The sequence below is a fragment of the Cottoperca gobio genome, chromosome 8, assembly GCF_900634415.1.
Source record: "Cottoperca gobio chromosome 8, fCotGob3.1, whole genome shotgun sequence".
Classification (NCBI taxonomy): domain Eukaryota; kingdom Metazoa; phylum Chordata; class Actinopteri; order Perciformes; family Bovichtidae; genus Cottoperca; species Cottoperca gobio.
The window spans coordinates 7,424,383-7,433,248 of NC_041362.1; positions in this window are offsets into that span (position 1 = coordinate 7,424,383).

Genomic DNA, 8,866 nt, shown 5'->3' on the forward strand with positions numbered 1-8,866 from the left:
GCTCTAGAATTACTACCAATTGTCAGAATGAACTTCCACTTACTGATGATGCTGCTTCGGGATCATTGGATCAGGTTAGGTTAGAACAGGATCAGGATCATCCGGCTTCTCTGTTAAGGTAAATAGGTGGGATATATATCATGCATATGATATATGTATATGTGTATATTTATAATCAGTGATGTAAGATAAGGTTGAATAGTATAACAGCTATTTACAACATATTGCTGCCTTACCTGGTTTTAAAGTCCTTACAGGTTTCCTTAATATTATTTTCCTGAAAAGCAAAATCAAAGTTTATACTGTGAGAGTGTGGAGTACATACTTCACATTTAGTTTATGACTTTTATTGATTTAATTTAAATGTACAGAGAGACTGATAGAGGGAGACTCACGCTAAGAAATATGCATCTTATTTCCACGTCACCGCAGTCCTTTGTAACGACTGAATCGTTGTCCATGCTCACCACTTGACCACCTTCCGGATAGTTAAAAGTTTGAGTCTTAAGCATAGCTCTAGCAATCTGAATCTGTTGGGAATATAATAAAAAGTTGACTTTGATTGACTTTAGTGGGAACAAAAAACAACAACATCAGTGTCAAACCTTTACTTTCTTTCTTCAAACACACATAGTAAATGATCATTAAACCTTTTAAAGACATAGCTATTGACTACTACAGAGTGTAAAAGCAAATCACAAATACCTCATTACGTTGTACGTAAATTCCTGATGCCCCAGTACACGGATAAGGGAACCTGTATCCGTCAGCAGATTTAATGTCGTTGCAGGAAATGTTTTTCTGAAGGCATGCTGTGAGACGACATAGTTGTACAGTGTATCATGACAAACTTTTAGCTCTCTATAAACATATTCCGGTTAACGGAAGTAATGAATAACTCTAAAAAACTTTAAAAGCCTGGTGAAAAATACATCTCAATGCTCCATATCTTACCTGATGTTGTTCCGATAAAGAATAACACATTCACGATGCCAAACAGACAGGTTTTAAGGTTCATTTTGTCGACGAAAGGGAGAGAATGAAGTCTCTGCGATCTCTGGAGCACCGGAATGAGGAAAGTTAAAACAGGAAGTTAAAACAGGAAGTGACGTAGTCCAAGGTTCAACAAGACCAAATGTAAAATGCAATGTGAGGATATGGGCTACAATAGTGTGATTTCAAATCAGTTCAAGAGAAGTTTTTCCTCATTTATATTGAAAAACTAATATACATTGCAAGGCCTTTATGCCAGATTGTCTGAGTTATGAATTAATAACTTAAGTATCTAACCTTGTGTCTTCTTGCTGGGACTACTGCGTACATTGCAAACACTCCTTGGATTTGTAGTGTTGCCCTCCCAACACAAGGGGAGGCCCTCGTCTTATAGGTTAGATGCAGGCATTGAACAGACTGCCCTCTTCACACTGATGTAACACAATCACCACAGGGTTTTAATTCCATTCTAGATTTAAAAAATGAAACAAATGTGTTATTAGAAAAGCACATCCTGCAGCCCAGTATATATTCTGTATTGCGGCAGGATGTTTTTACAACTCAGATGGATGAAGGTTGTATTAATCCATGTTTAAGTTTGTGTTCTATCCTCATGTTATCTCTGGAGATGGGTCGTAGACAGAAGATGGCAGTGATCCTGATATATTCTAACCACGAGAGAACAGAGGGAGATCAGAGGCCACTGAGTGTTCAAAAGAGGCCTCTGTCATTTCCCCCTACACACACACACACACACACACACACACACACACAGTGCAAGGATGAAGCAGAAGCTGCCATGCTGCAGCACGCTTCATTTACACTGCATCTTCTCTGGTCCACCGAGAAAACACAGACCATCGACTGTGTCACTCAATACGGGCCTCTCTCTATCTCTTCAACTCCATCTACTTCCTCTCCGTCCCTCTCTGCCTCTCCTTTGCCCTTCCCTGTCTCTCTTACATTGCAGTAGTTCACCAGCGTAGTGAGCAAAAGAGTGCTTCCAAAACATGCTCTCAAGTTGCCACCTTAATTATCACATTGGCTTAGATGTGAGAATAGATATTGAGGCCAAGCAGATTTACTTATTACCAATTTGGTGTGACTAACCAGTTTATGACACTTTGCATCCGTCTTGATTGCTTCATCACTTCTTGGCGAGACCCGCAATTAATAAAAAAATGACAACATCACAAAAAGCATAAATGAGAAGTACAGTACAGAAAATAGACTTGGCTCATCTCCCCTGGTGGGAAGTGGATTGTCCAATCAGCTGATTCATTTGCTATAGATATCAAGTGACAGTGGGAGGCTTGGATATCCTACCATCCCTCTTGCATATCCTCAGAGCCCCTGCATAAACAGAGGAGAGCAGTGATGACGCAGGACAGGCTGAAAACACGCACAAAGCTCTGAACATGCATGTCCCACGGCCCACACTCCCACAAACACTACGCGTCTAGTTCGGAACGAAGGAGTAAATTCCAGCCAGTCTAAACAGGACTTTTAGGGTAAATAATTACAATTCTGCTGCTTTTGAGTCCTCTGCCAATCCGTCTCAAATCTTCCCTTCTTGTTCGTCTCATAAGAGCTCCGATGACAGATAAACAGCCCCTCTTCCCGTCTCACTGCCACCCCCTCAATCCCTCATTTTCTGTCCATGCGGATGAGCAGAGTTTTGACTCTGGAATTTGTACGATTTTCTTATGAAAAAAAAGAAGGACAAGGGTAAATGAACCCCCGTAAAGTTTGTTCAATCCACCATTAGGAACCCAAGTTAAAACAAAGATCTGGGTGCACCATTCAGAGCGTGTGAGTTGTGGAGTCAGAACTGTGGCAAAGCAACACGCTGCGAATCCTGAGTAGCTGTGAAACAATAGTCCTGGCTGCTCAGTACCCTGCTTGGCTTGAGTTCGCGTAGCACCACAACGGTTTCCAAATACACACAGTAGAAAGTCAACTGCAACCAAAGCAGCATACAGGCCAGGAGTGACTCCTTTTAAGAAAACAGTGTCAAATTCACACCCTGACCGTGAGTGCGTTAGACTTTCTTTATACACAACAAATTTCCCAGTTATATTATTCAAGCAGAGAGCAACATCACCGTCAATTACGTGGCCTTTTCCCTGAACCCAAACCGTAGAAGTGATTGAACCGTGGCTAGGCAAAGCTTCGAGTCACTGGGCTTTCAAGTAAAATGGTAATAAGCATAATCCCTCCTTCTGAGTGCAAGACCAAAGGAGAAGTGAGTTTAAAGAGAAGCAAATCGTGCTGGGACTGTTACACGCACTTTGGCCTGTCCAGTCTGCTCAGTGTGAAGCCTGGAAAACCCCCACTTGCACAGGTTGGATATCACAAAGAGGGTATCTACACGTTGCCAATACAGGAAGCACAGCAACACCAACACACACTGACATACTTACTCACACATAGAGAAATACACAGTAATCACATTCATCTGGTGTTTCACCCTCTGGATAGCGATGTGTTCTGTAATACATAAACATTCAATCACGCTTTGTGGTTACAATATGGCACTGGCATACCACAGAAATGAACAGCTAAAAGTGAATTAGCTAAATGAATACTCTCCATGAGTTTCACGAGTGGGAGTGTCATGGATATGAATATGTGAAGTTGCGGGGCCTCACACAATAACATGCACACCCACATCCCACCTACACCTCCCACATACATATTAAAGCCCCTTCCATAGCAGCCCCCCCCCCCTCATTTGCAAAACCACAGCTCCCCGTTACAGAGCTTGGTTAGCCCGGGCACAGCAACCTGATACCGCTGAGAAAGTCTTATAAAATGAAGCTAATAAAACATCGCAATCAAAAATAAACACCTCACCTCCACAGAGCCAACATGAAGGATGTGAAAACTTCTGCCCGAGGGCCTGTCAGTGTTTGAATATAAAGGCTTGTGGAGGCTGCATCATGTACATTATTAGGCCACAAGTTACAATCAGCCACGTCAAAGCTCGAATGCACAGCAGCTCTTTTTCACATGGTGCTGAGGCACATGTTGTGCAATACCAGAGAGCAACTTGGACAGCCTCTATTAATCTGTTTTCCAGCTCAATCTCCTGAGAGGGATCTCTGTCAGAAAACAAGCCTCTCAGTTTAAAGCACGTACTTGTTCAACTTCTGCCTTCCTCGGTCCGTTTTGCTCTCTTTACGCTGTGTTTTCTCCCGCTCTCCCTCTCACTCCACTTTTCTTCCCCTGCCCATCTCTTCCTCCCTCTCATTGCTCTTTGCTCTCCTTCGCCATCGTTTTCTCCTTTGTGTTTTCTTTTCTTTACTCTCTTCATTTCTCCCCCCCCCCCCCCTGTGATTCGTTGCTGGCGTAAGTCTCAGTATTTGGCTGGGCGAACCCAGGGCGAGCGTGTCTTGTTACAGCAGTCCAGGCCCTCTGATAAAGTCCTGCATTGTGAAGGATAATCCCTCAGAAACAATCAGGATTTTTATACCGTGCCCTCTGTTCTTTCTGTCGCTTTATTCTTCAAAATACACACACACGCGCACACACATATATACTATACACACACACAGTTGTTCTGACACCCAAACAAGTACATGTACAAGCACCAGCATGCACTGCATACTAGTGGACTCATGGGAAAGTATGCAAGAAATTCCTATCAAATTATCCTTTTGGTTCATTTTGTTTACACGGTGCTTCTCTGTGCGTGCTTCTTTCTGTCCTTCACAGCAGACTCTAAGACAGTCTCACCTACAGCTACGATAACAAGACCGGAGCTTTAGGGGACAGGGATCTGTTAATGGGGAGTTGCTGAAGTGGTGTAAAATGACAGTTAAGTCAGTATGTCTATCACTGTCATGTTTTGTTAAGACAGCCGTTCTGGAGCTGTTCACACTTGGCTGAGCCCTATTGTTAAATAAACAAAGCCTTGTGTTGGGTTGTGCTGCGGATCAGCGAGGCGATCAGGCGCTCACCTGCAAAATTGAGAGGAGAATGGAAAACAGAGCAAGAGAGCAGCACACTGCGGGAAATGTACACGTCAACACACTTAAAAAACCTAATCATAAGATTAATATGAATGAATATAAAGAATTTTTTGGGGGGCTTTTTGGCTTTATTGGTGTAGCTGAAGACAGGAAGGAAAGGGAGGACGACATGCAGCAAAGGGCAGAGGGTTGGATTTGAACCTGGGCTGTTGTGCTAAGGACTCAGCCTGGTACTCAGCAGCTCACCTGGTAATGGTTAACCCGCTGGACCAGGTTAGCAAACAGGGCAGAGAAGAAATAATACTAACATGGTTACGTGCCTTGGCCAGGGCCCTGGTACCTTTCTGTGCCACAATCTGTGATTTTCCTGCCATGACAAGTCAAACTATCTGCTGCTAAGACTTATTTTATGTGACAATGTCTCTCTCCAGTCTTTGATGTAAGGTCTACTGATCACCAGATCACCACTTCATTACTTTTTTTACATTTTTGAGACATGGTTACTGACTTGTGGAGCTTTGCTTTTCTTTTTTCAGTGTGTGAGATGTGAAGACATCTGTTCAGTGTCTAGACAGGTAGATACCTCTGTGGTTCCAGCTCTGGGATTGTCTCCCTGTCACTGCCTTCATTCCTCATTCTTCCAACAGGAGGTTTCCTTCACCAGCTTTTCCCACTGCCGGCATCATCTGTCGCCACAGCCAAGGGGAAGGAGAAGCATAATTACAGGACAGAGGTAACCATAACTCACCCCCCAGAGGTAGCACTAATAACAATGCATTAGCCAGCAGCCGCAACAGTCAGACTGACATTGTGCAACAATTACACCCAATAACTGCAAACAATACATCGTAAAAAAAAGCTGTTGTAGTCCACCTGCTGCCCAATAGTGCCAGGAAAAAAGAGTTTGATTTAAGATATACTAAGACACACGTAATACAAGGAGAAAAGACGAGCATCAACAGATCTAATAATGAACTATTACTGTTGTTAAAGATAATATCTGCTACTTCCCGTACTGTACTTACTGCCCTCTATCTACCAATTACACAAGCTCTCATTTGCAAGTGATGTTAGTGGATCAGCATTACACACACAAATTACTCGCTAGTTCACCTCATTCATAGTTAGGAATGACATGAATATTTCCAGGTGCCTGCTGCGTGCACGCTCATTACGCTATTGGTTCTACGCTATCATTACACCTACATGCAGAAAAGCATAGATGAAAGGATGTGCATACACATACAGCAGCAGAAAGAGAGAGGCCTGCACTGTATTTAACAGTTTCCTGGGATCCGACAAGCACGTTTCATCGGCTCTCTGATGTGCTGCAGCGTTGTGAGTGCGACCTCAGCACCTCAGCTTTTTTCATTCTCCGTGTTATTCAAGCTGCTTCCTGGGAAGGGCTGTAATTAGGAGCCTCGCACCAGCACTATCCCCACTATCACAGACACGCTCAACTTTATTATCCCACACACTGCACCGTAGCATAACGTCTTACACACACACACACACATTAATCGTATAATCACGTTGGCCCACATCCTTATACATCAAGAAGGAGATAAGGTCAGAACATTTATGGCAATTTTGGTGAATCTTAAGTTCCTTCCTTAAAGCAAGACTTTGCAACTAATGCTGAACAATGAACGCCAATTACAGATAAATGGTACATCCAATTTCCTTTGTTTGTGATGAAACCACTGAAATATGTATCTGTGACATGATACAATGTAGTGTAACAGTACCACAAGAAGAGAAGAGTCATTAAGTCAGTAAACAAACACAGTAATATCAGTTATACAACAATATCTATCTAATGTTTTATAACGTTAGCTCCTATAAAGCTACAAAACCCATGAGAATATTGAAAAGGCTGTTTTTTAATTGTTTCTCAGTACGTAACACACATAGTCATTTCTTCTCACATAAACTCTTTCTGTCTTACCGTCCACACACACATTATGTTAATTCACACACCCCTACTCTCTCTCACACAAACACTTTCATTCTCTCTCCTTCCCTGCTATTTGCTTTTTCGAATCCCACTCACACACACAATAATCCTCTTTTATTAACAGCAATATTTCTCATACAGACCAGTGTTGTATCAGATTTATTACAATAGAGGGTAAAAGGGAAATGTGTGGCCTAAACGACCTCTTGCATACACACACAGATGTGTACACAGGTATGTTTATTCTAACACACTTTTTTAACACATTACCATGCAGTTAAAACACAGAATAAACATACGCAAGAACGCTGCTACACAGATGACGATGCAGGCATACGCTGACCTAAAATGTTTTATACACATAAGAAATGTTTTCACTCCCTTCGCTCATGAGATCATCTCCTTAGAGCCATAGAGTGAGTGCTGAGGTCAGTTGTATACATCGAACTTTATGAGCTTCACTTGAGTCATATACTCTGGGTTGTTTAAGTGATGAATGGGCTGTTTTCATGATTCCCCGGCTTGTATTAACATGGGCTGAGTGTCATGTCATCATAACATTACCACTATGCGAATGTGTGTGTTGAGGGAGACTCAGCGTGTTGACCTTAGAAGCCGGGATCGTCCTCCCACCTCTTCACTGCAGTCGTCACTGACACCTCACGGGTCCTAAATATTGTTTTTATTCATTCCCATGAGCTTGTTTTTGCATTCCTGTCCGCCCTTAGCAGCCTGCAGGTCAAGGAACAAACATGAACACACACACACACACACACTAGACATCTCTCATCCTTCAGCCTGAACAATATAAACAAAGTGCTTTGGTATCTCTATCGACAGCATGTCTTGTCTATGTTCTGGGAGATAAGCTTGTTTTATTGAAGAATGTAGAATTTATGTCAAAGTTTAACTCGTTTGTTATGATTCTGGGTCAAATCTTTAAATCATTATAATGATTTTGTCTGGAAAGTTTAATTGAATGTGTTTACATCTCGTTTGCTTTACAGGTGACAGAGAGACTGAGCACAAGAGAAGCTGCAGGTAGCTCAGGTCACCCTACCCTAAAACATTGAACACAGCACACATTGTGGCGCCAGGTCTTATCAGGTAAACTTTTCCATTGTACTTTACTTATGTAACACCTCACCCTTGTAAAGACAACAATATGACCTCTAAGATAGTTACATGTTTTCTGCTCAATTTGCTGTTAGTCATGACCGGCTTATACAAGGCTAGTAAAAAAGATCTTCAGCCAGAGGCTTTTCAACAAACCCAAGAAAATATAATTAACTGAACTTGTCTCCCAATGAAATGTTCAGCCCTGAGCGCTCGTTAAAAGTTTGATTGTTCTTTTAAAAAAAACTGACATGGAAATTGTGTTCTCAGAGAAGTGATTGCTTTTATAAATTGATTCTGTAACATACTTCTGTGAATTAATCTGTTTATCACTCTCTCATACATGTTCACACAGTTTGCTCAGATGCGAGTCTCTTCATTTCTTTTTCTCTCTCTGCAACTCATTAGCAATCTGTATAAACTTCAAAAATATACTTTAAAAAAGACTCTACTGTGCGAGCACGCTATATGTGGTCGAGTACATAACTGCGTTGATTTGCTAAGTGATTCTATCTTTATCAGATAGGACAATGACACTGTCCTCATCAGATAGTGTGCACTTATCTGTACCTACCATACGTACTGCACTGATAAACTAGGTATGCATTTACTGGAGTGTATGTGAGGAAATGCACAAACATTCACTCAGTGATTGTGGCCTCCACCTGTAGTTCCCGTCAGTTTTGGGATTCAACGAGCCAGCGTGCCTTATTGAAACATCCTAATCCCTGAAGAGCAGAGAGAGAAGAAAGGGGGAAGCAAGGAGATTTATCTAAACAGGAACATGCAAACTAATGCCTTCCACAGACTCATATCGGGACACGAT